Raw genomic sequence first — 10,360 nt, 5'->3', positions numbered from 1 at the left:
TCCACATAAACCGAATCTGTCGCATTGGCTTCTAACTCCACCACCTTCTGTTATCTATCTATTCCGTATAAAAAAATCTTTCAGATTACCTTCTACTTCAGAAAAATCGTTAGGGGTACGACATGTAACGAGTAACGTATAGCCTCCAAATGGCGGCGCATTCACCAAATGTTCACGCTATTGATTTGGGTTAATTTAAAATTATCGTTCAGTAATAGACCCCCATTATCCATAAAATAGGAAGCATTTGAGGCTGTACGAACACCATGTGAAGTTTTATCTTAATTTGTTAGTTTAATCTCAAATTTGTCCATTTTCTCACCCAAAAAAATTATAATTTTGGGTTAATTTCACGTTAACTAAGTTTAAACCAACGTTGCATCGTTGTTCATTAGAGTTAATTTAGTTGAAAAAATGAGTTGAAATAATTCAATCCAGTGGAGTTTTGGATACTTGCCGAACATTCACTATTTCACCACAAACTTTCGAATTTCGCGCTTTTTGATAGGCTCGGCATATTTTTTTTTTGATTTTACCCCATACATTAGTCTATTATGTAAGGGAACTTACATAATAGACTTATGTCTACATAGATACAGGAAAATTGTCGCTAACTTTACCGTTGAATTCATACTCTCTTTTTTTTAGTACTTAGTAGGTGTATTCACGTATAGAGGTTTAATGGGAGAATTTTACTGTTTGTTCATATTGTCAAGTTTATTTTATCATACGTTTATTGGGTTAAGTTTGCATTCTGATGATTCTGTATATAAAGTAAACAATGAAAGCTTTATTGTACCTTAAAAACATGTTTTTAATTAATTACAATTAGAATGACCGAGTTGTAATTAACGAGACCGGGATAATTCGAAAGTTGAGCTCAATTAGTATCTTTATGCTAAATTTCAAGGCAATTCACCGTGGGGGGGGGAGGAGATTCAAGGTTTTTGTTTTTTCCGCGCAAAATCCTGTATTTTAATTAGCTCTGTATTGTTATTATTTTTTTATTAGAACGAGTGATTTGTGAGTGAAGTCATATGAATTGATTTCATCGCAATATACCTACTTTCACAAAAATATTTAGTTTGCTTTTGGAAATTGTTATAGATAGTTTTTGCGGTCCAAGTCTGGCAGAATCTCCGATATTTTCACGACATGATACTTCTAGAGAACCACAGTTCACTCCATAGCAGTCTTCAGCACACTTCCTCTGGTTCAAAACCAGTTTATTAATTGCTTGGACTAGTTTTAAAATTCAAGAAGTGAGGGTTACTGGTCCTCAGGACCAGTTTTATTAATTAAGAACAAAGGTCGTGGCCAGTCCAGAAACTAGTTTATTATTTCGGACACTAAGGGGATCACTGGTCCCAAGCAGCGTGGGAAATAAGGCGGTGGCATAGGGCGAATGACCAGTTTAAAAATTGCCAGGACCATTTTAAAAATTGCCTGGACCCGTTTAAAAATTAAATCGGAGGGGGGTAAGTGGTGTACTTGACTACTAATAAAATTCAAAGGTAACTGGGTAACCAGAGTCCAGATATTATCTCAACTATTTTAATTACCCACTTCTTTATTTTAGCAGACGACGCGTCCTGGTCAATGGTCATAGATCAGTTTATTTATTCCAGACCAGGGGGTGGCTGGCCCAATGTCCAGTTTTAAAAAATATTCTTATTTCCCAGACTGATTGACGGACGGCGGTTAGGAAAAGCTGTCTGCTAGACGTTCCCTTTTTTTGGCGTTTGTACTTAGTAGTGATTAGTGAATTCCTTTGTTACGGTAGCGGTTCCTCATTTTGAAGGCTTTAATGTATTTTTATTGATTATTAAAAAGAGTATCTATATACAAGAAAAGCTGTTAGTAAAAGTTGAAGCTTTTTAACCCCAAAAACAGAACAGTGTGAGTAACTGTGAAAGAAAAACAACGTTAATATAAGCCTTGCCTGGTAAGAATGTATATTAAACTGAGGGAAACGCCCTTGGTAACACTAAATCTTTGTTTATGGCCATACTTTTTATTATTATTAATATATTACGTATATTATCTTAACAGGGAAACTGTACAAAAAGTGATGGAATTTGTTAAAGAATGTCGTGTTATGCTCGAACGTTTAAGCTGGTAAGTGATGAATATAATGCAACTTGGATCATGTCAATAAGGCATAACGGATCCAAACCTATTGAAACTAATATACCTTGAAAAGAAATAGATTTTTCTTGCTGTTTAATAAATTAAAAATGCTAGCAGAGTAAATAATTTATACGAAGCTAGTTGTAGTTGTATTCAGAAAATGTGCTTGAGAAAATCCCTAGTCTTGAACAAAAGTGTCACAATTTAAGCATTGCCATGTTTTTCTTAGCTTTTTATAGCGAAAGCTACAATGTATGGGGAAACTTTCCTTGTCCGTTTTTGATTTACCTTCAGTTTGGAAAATTATTTTATTTTAGGGAATATTTACAATCTCACCAACTCTCGTTACAAAATTCCGAAATGAGTTTAGTAAATCTTCAAAGATTGGCAATTAAAGAGGTATTTGGCGAAATTATTGGAATATTGCACGTTTAAGACAAACTGAGTTTAGTTATTGAAACTTTGTTTTTAGGAAATGGACTATGAGGAAGATTGTAACTATGATCACTTGAGCAAAGATGATCTAATCAATGAAGTAAAAGCTAGAGATGATCGAGTTAGGAAACTGGAAGCCAAGGTATTTTCAAAGCATAGGGGTTTTTTAGCAGTGTGAAATTAAGCACAGAGATATGAGAAAGTTTAAATGGACAGTTGTTGAATCAGGTGTCCCTTAAAATAGAACCAAACTCTATGAGTGGGTTAATTAATTAAGATCATTGGTGAAAACACCTATCAGGATTGGCACAAAGCTAAGGGGATTGGCAACACGTCATTCGTTTCTTTATTAACAAAGAAACCCGACGAGGGCCTTTGTTGCTGATCCCCTTCTTGCGTGTCATTATCTTCCCCTTTTTCTTGCTTGCCCCTTTAAAATACGTTTAGCCAAAGAAAGTCCGAAGATTGTTTTGTAATGGAATCTCATTTTGTTTAGTGTAATGTTTTAATTTCAAAAATGGGAAAAGAGAGAGTGAAAACATCATTAACGATAAATAAGCAAATAGACGAAATTGAAAGACTCAATAGGGTCATTAAAGAGTTGGAAAAAAGAATCAAAGACCTGATGGTATGCAAGATCCTTCACTTTCATAATCATTTGGAAAGAGAATTACTTTAAGAATGAAAGTTATTGTTAATTGTTTAAAAAAAAAGGAGAAAAATGGAATACTTCAATTTCCTAACGATGAATTAGTGAAAACTGAACCCGTTGAAAATGATTTGGGAAATAATGGCCAGGAAATATCCCTTCCTTTTGTGATGCACAGTGTCCAAGCTGTCAATGTCCAAGGCAACCTGTGTAAAGAAAATATAAGTCAAGAATCACCTGTTTCTGAGGTTGGCAATACAAACCCTGAAACTACCTTGCAAAAAACTGAAAATATGGGGTTAATAACGCGAAATACGAATCCATGTGTACTTAAACTGAACTACAGTGACAGTTTGCCTCAAAGTGCGCCTTCACCAAAAATTAAAGTTGAAAACCCATTCGAAATGACTCCTGACACGAACACGGAGAGTGATTCGCCACGAGAACCTCTTGAAAACAATATTAACATTAACGATTCTTATCGTAAATCGCAAAGTGTCTCGACAGAGGGGGACACTGAGGATAATAGAACTCCATCGAAGAAATTTCGTGTTCCTGAATTGAATGTTGAATCCGAAAAACATTTGCATCTTTCTCTCGACGCAAACGTCGAAGGCGATTCACTAGAAAGAGTCCTAGAAAACGAACTTGATGAAAACCAATCCGAAATCGCCGTGACAGATGCAAAGAAAAGTGATGGACAAAATCAAAGTGTGGAGCTGTTTGTCGATCCGAGTTCATTGAGTGTTCCAGTGTTTGTTCCTGAAGTAGAACGCAACCCAATTGAACTATCAGAATTGAACCCCGTCTCTATGGAAAGCGATTTACCCGAAGTTGCAATTGCAGTTCATCATGATAGTTCGGTGTCCAACACGGAGACATTAGAAGATCTCGCTCCAAAGAATCCAGATGGTAAAACCTCATCGCCTTGTTCGGAAATTGCACGTAAGTCATTTCATTCATTCTTTAATAGTCTTGAGTACCTAGATTGATATATCATATTTCTAAGCAACTATTTCCGCCTTCTCGGTATAAAGTCTAGTCGGGTATTTCTTTTAACTGCTCGTAATACAATCCGAATGTATTTTTCCCCCTCCGAAAAACGCGAATGATGGAGACACGGCCTTCCTTCTTTTGGACGTAATTCCGCTTTAAACTTAGATGAAAACTAATCTTGAGTCGAAAGCCCCTAAGCGATGCTCATTTTCAATCCTGTGGTTGTAAATACTTAATAACAAATAACAGTGGCATGACGCCATATTGTTGCGCACTTTTGTGTAGTTATACTGCTTATGTTATTGAAGCGTGCGCTGATTCACGTGATCAAAGCCTTTACTTTTCTTCGACATTGCTTCTTCGTTCAACTTGGCATTCTGTTCTTTTCAAGTGCGTCTACACAATTCTACGTATTTAATGCCTTTTTTTTTGCAAACTTTGTGTGATGAGTACATCGTTAATTCTACCGTGAAAGGTTTTTCTTCATCCAGGCTAAATTAATTCCGTATCAAACTTAGTAAGGATGAAATTTATAACGTCCCATTAAATCGCGAAGCAGAAAAACCCCTCAAATGAGATAAGTGTTCCTTTGGAAGCGTGCAAGAAATTAATTTGATGAAAATCAGTGCATTTACAAATTACACTAAGAAACTTCACATTTCTAGCCGCCATTTTTCAAGATGTCCGCGGATTAAAACCAATTTCTTAGGCCGGGGCATTGAGTATCAATCAGGTACGACTTTTACTTAACAACACCAGGGTGCCTATTCTGTAAGCTTCGAAAGAGAGTTGTCGATCGACATCTCTCTCGGTCTCGAAAATCACAAAAATGGTATTCTGTCAGAAGTTGTCGAACTAGATATCGACAGGGTTTCGTTTCGAGTAACCCCTCTTGCATGAGTTTTAATCTGAGAGCAAATAGCTGCCCTTCTACATTTATCTCGCTTTGAGTTAAATAATCTGGCTAGGGAAATTATTCGGTGAGTTTTACGAAGACAACGTTCTATCAGAAGTAGAAGAAGAAGATGTAGTTGTACTCAGGGTGCCTTTTGCTAGGCAGAGAAACAAAGTGAAAACTATATGTCACAACAGAGAGTGGGTTCCAGAAGGAATGAGAATGGTAGCTTGTCTGCACGCATTGATTCTCCGAACATCCGTTGAATTTGAAAATACGTCCTTTCGAGCCAAAGTTTCTGTTGCAATTCAATTTATGTGCATCCCCTTTTTACCTCTCCGTTTGACGATGTCGTCACGGAGAGGTATTACACTGGACGTGTCTGTCACCGCGCTCACGCAATTGCGGGTTTTCTTATTATTTATTTTGAATCAATCGCCTTATATACCCTAAATTTCCAAAAATTGTTAAAGAGGCATACGCTTGAATTGAAACGTCAACAATAGCTATGTTTAAAAGGATTTTAGGAATTACGTTTCTTAGAATGCCTAAACTAATATTAAGCTAAATTACTGACGATAAAAGTAATCAATATAAATTATATTTAATTAAGAACAACGTCTCGACTCGTAGAGGTCTATTTTGGTTTCCCAACTGGTTGTTTATAAGGTCGTTTACTCATACTTTAAAAAAAACAATGAGTTTTCGTAGTGCGCTTGAATGTTACTGTATTTTTGATACAATATTGTACATGACGTATGTGTCGTTTTTATATTTCATTAATAAATTTCTGTAGGGAAATTCAGGAAGAAACGTGCAACTCGGATCAAATATTCTGCTGAAAATAAAAGGGGTCCACAACGTCACATTAAGAAGGGTAACGAAGAAAAACGCTTCAAATGTGATCAGTGTGACTTTGCAAGCAAGCAGAAGGGTAATTTGATCGCTCATCAACGCATTCACAGAGGTGAAAAACCCTTCGTATGTGATCAGTGTGACTTTTTAAGCACGCAGAAGGGTAATTTGATCGCGCATCAACGTATTCACAGTGGTGAAAAACCCTTCAAATGTGATCGGTGTGACTATGCAAGTACGTGGAAGGTTCATTTGAACAAACATCAACGCATTCACAGTGGTGAAAAACCCTTCAAATGTGATCAGTGTGACTATGCATGCACGCAGAAGGGTAATTTGATCACACATCAACGCATTCACAGTGATCAAAAACCCTACAAATGTGATCAGTGTGACTATGCAAGCACGCAGAAGATTACTTTAATCGCACATCAACGCATTCACAATGGTGAAAAACCCTTCGTATGTGATCAGTGTGACTATGCAAGCACGCAGAAGAATAATTTGATCACACATCAATATATTCACAGTGGTGAAAAACCCTTCAAATGTGATCAGTGTGACTTTGCAAGTGCGTGGAAGACTGATGTGATCAGACATCAACGAATTCACAGTAATGAAAAACCCTTCAAATGTGATCAGTGCGATTATGCATGTACGCGGAAGAGTTCTTTGATAGCACATAAACGTAGAAGTCACAAAAATGAATAGATGGATTTGAAGGCTGCTAGACAATGTAAAATTTTTTTTAATCTTAAAATGAACATTTTAAATTTGTTGTACAAAAACCATCTTTCATCCTCTTTTGTAATGAATTTGACGAAACTGTTTACGTAAGAATCTATTAAATTTCTCCTTTCTGAATTGTATTAACGGAAACGGTGCGCATTGTCAAGGACAGGACTCTTGGCTCACTAACAGCCGTTTTCAGAATTAATTTTAAATTAAATGACGTGACTAAAATAAAAAAATAAAGAGCCGCCTCTTCATTTTGTTTTGGGTGCTTCTCTCCAGGCTGGAAAATTTCCAAACGTGCAATCAAGAGCGAATAAATATTTGTAACTTGTCTTCTCCTACCTTTTTTTGTTGCAACTAATTCCAAGAATATCTGTTTAACATTTTGAGTGAAAAATTAAAAGACCGTTTGACCCAAGGTATCCACTTCCTTTTTATTTAATGTTCATCACATTTATATCCATAACGTTTATTCGCCGGTAAACATACTTTATCAACGCTATTTTTACCTCTATTATAGGAACGGTATGCTATTAAGAGGTACTGTCTGGGACATTTCTGTGTCTGTCTTTCTGTCATTCAATAGAAAAGAGCGCGTTCACAGGTTTTACATGGATGTAAACGCGTTACCCATTTCTGAACCGCGTACGCTTTTTCCCCTAATTGGGGGAAGTTATATTTCGCTATGTTAACTATTTTACTCGTGTACCGATCCACCCTTTAAGTGGCCACTATTCCTTTATTTGCCTATAGTCTCTCGTCCATTCCACATAAACCGAATCTGTCGCATTGGCTTCTAACTCCACCACCTTCTGTTATCTATCTATTCCGTATAAAAAAATCTTTCAGATTACCTTCTACTTCAGAAAAATCGTTAGGGGTACGACATGTAACGAGTAACGTATAGCCTTAGACCGCTCGGCCATCCTGTTGTGGTCTTATGTAATTTTGACGTTTTTAAATTACATCTCTTCCAGTTATTTTCATAAAACACATCGTGTCAGAAGTGAGATTCGAACCCACGCCCTCAAACGAGGACCAGAATACAGCGATTCACATCGTGAACGAAGGAAGCTAAGCCCCTTGAGTCTGGCGCCTTAGACCGCTCGGCCCTCCTGACGTGGTTTTATGTAATTTGGAAGTTTCAAAATTACATCTCTTCCAGTTATTCTCATAAAACACATCGTGTCAGAAGTGGGATTCGAACCCACGCCCTCAAACGAGGACCAGAATACACAGATTCACATCGTAAACGAAGGAAGCTAAGCCCCATGAGTCTGGCGCCTTAGACCGCTCGGCCCTCCTGACGTGGTTTTATGTAATTTGGACGTTTTAAAATTACATCTCTTCCAGTTATTTTCATAAAACACATCGTGTCAGAAGTGGGATTCGAACCCACGCCCTCAAACGCGGACCAGAATACAAAGATTCACATCGTAAACGAAGGAAGCTAAGCCCCTTGAGTCTGGCGCCTTAGACCGCTCGGCCCTCCTGACGTGGTTTTATGTAATTTGGACGTTTTAAAATTACATCTCTTCCAGTTATTTTCATAAAACCCATCGTGTCAGAAGTGGGATACGAACCCACGCCCTCAAAAGAGGACCAGAATACACAGATTCACATCGTGAACGAAGGAAGCTAAGCCCCTTGAGTCTGGCGCCTTAGACCGCTCGGCCCTCCTGACGTGGTTTTATGTAATTTGGAAGTTTCAAAATTACATCTCTTCCAGTTATTCTCATAAAACACATCGTGTCAGAAGTGGGATTCGAACCCACGCCCTCAAACGAGGACCAGAATACACAGATTCACATCGTGAACGAAGGAAGCTAAGCCCCGTGAGTCTTGCGCCTTAGACCGCTCGGCCATCCTTTGTAGTCTTATGCAATTTAGACGTTTTAAAATTACATCTCTTCCAGTTATTTTCATAAAACACATCGTCTCAGAAGTGGGATTCGAAAACACTCCCGCAAACGAGGACCAGAATACAGCGATTCACATCGTGAACCAATGAAACTAAGAACCCTTGAGTCTTGCGCCTTAGACCGCTCGGCCATCCTGTTGTGGTCCTATGTAATTTGGACGTTTTAAAATTACATCTCTTCCAGTTATTTTCATAAAACACATCGTGTCAGAAGTGGGATTCGAACCCACGCCCGCAAACGAGGACCAGAATACACAGATTCACATCGTAAACGAAGGAAGCTAAGCCCCATGAGTCTGGCGCCTTAGACCGCTCGGCCCTCCTGACGTTGTTTTATGTAATTTGGACGTTTTAAAATTACATCTCTTCCAGTTATTTTCATAAAACACATCGTGTCAGAAGTGGGATTCGAACCCACGCCCTCAAAAGAGGACCAGAATACACAGATTCACATCGTGAACGAAGGAAGCTAAGCCCCTTGAGTCTGGCGCCTTAGACCGCTCGGCCATCCTGTTGTGGCCTTATGTAATTTTGACGTTTTAAAATTACATCTCTTCCAGTTATTTTCATAAAACACATCGTGTCAGAAGTGGGATACGAACCCACGCCCTCAAAAGAGGACCAGAATACACAGATTCACATCGTGAACGAAGGAAGCTAAGCCCCTTGAGTCTGGCGCCTTAGACCGCTCGGCCATCCTGTTGTGGCCTTATGTAATTTTGACGTTTTAAAATTACATCTCTTCCAGTTATTTTCATAAAACACATCGTGTCAGAAGTGGGATTCGAACCCACGCCCTCAAACGAGTACCAGAATACACAGATTCACATCGTGAACGAAGGAAGCTAAGCCCCTTGAGTCTAGCGCCTTAGACCGCTCGGCCATCCTGTTTTGGTCTTATGTAATTTTAACGTTTTTAAATTACATCTCTTCCAGTTATTTTCATAAAACACATCGTGTCAGAAGTGGGATTCGAACCCACGCCCTCAAACGAGTACCAGAATACACAGATTCACATCGTGAACGAAGGAAGCTAAGCCCCTTGAGTCTGGCGCCTTAGACCGCTCGGCCATCCTGACGTGGTTTTATGTAATTTTGACGTTTTAAAACTACATCTCTTCCAGTTATTTTCATAAAACACATCGTGTCAGAAGTGGGATTCGAACCCACGCCCTCAAACGAGTACCAGAATACACAGATTCACATCGTGAACGAAGGAAGCTAAGCCCCTTGAGTCTGGCGCCTTAGACCGCTCGGCCCTCCTGACGTGGTTTTATGTAATTTGGACGTTTTAAAGTTACATCTCTTCCAGTTATTTTCATAAAACACATCGTGTCAGAAGTGAGATTCGAACCCACGCCCTCAAACGAGGACCAGAATACACAGATTCACATCGTAAACGAAGGAAGCTAAGCCCCTTGACTCTGGCGCCTTAGACCGCTCGGCCATCCTGTTGTGGCCTAATGTAATTTTGACGTTTTAAAATTACATCTCTTCCAGTTATTTTCATAAAACACATCGTGTCAGAAGTGGGATTCGAACCCACGCCCTCAAACGAGTACCAGAATACACAGATTCACATCGTGAACGAAGGAAGCTAAGCCCCTTGACTCTGGCGCCTTAGACCGCTCGGCCATCCTGTTGTGGCCTTATGTAATTTTGACGTTTTAAAATTACATCTCTTCCAGTTATTTTCATAAAACACATCGTGTCAGAAATGGGATTCGAACCCACGCCCTCAAAC

General features: G+C 38.7%; 2 non-coding genes across 2 annotated transcripts; both read right to left on the bottom strand.

Annotated features, from left to right (window-relative positions):
* Positions 1–7,881: 7,881 nt before the first annotated feature.
* On the bottom strand, positions 7,882–8,003 carry TRNAM-CAU (transfer RNA methionine (anticodon CAU)). The gene is made up of 2 exons: positions 7,966–8,003; positions 7,882–7,927 (listed from the first exon to the last, which is right to left on the bottom strand). It is a non-coding gene; the product is annotated as a tRNA-Met (tRNA).
* A 1,570-nt stretch (positions 8,004–9,573) lies between these two features.
* On the bottom strand, positions 9,574–9,695 carry TRNAL-CAA (transfer RNA leucine (anticodon CAA)). Its single transcript has 2 exons — positions 9,658–9,695; positions 9,574–9,619 (listed from the first exon to the last, which is right to left on the bottom strand). It is a non-coding gene; the product is annotated as a tRNA-Leu (tRNA).
* Positions 9,696–10,360: the final 665 nt, after the last annotated feature.

This window comes from Phalangium opilio, unplaced genomic scaffold (assembly GCF_054372755.1).
Source record: "Phalangium opilio isolate 3A_F unplaced genomic scaffold, DU_Popi_V2 ptg000021l_1, whole genome shotgun sequence".
NCBI classification, from domain to species: Eukaryota; Metazoa; Arthropoda; class Arachnida; order Opiliones; family Phalangiidae; genus Phalangium; species Phalangium opilio.
The sequence above is the reverse complement of the archived record's forward strand: the minus strand, read 5'-3'. Positions and strand labels throughout refer to the sequence as shown.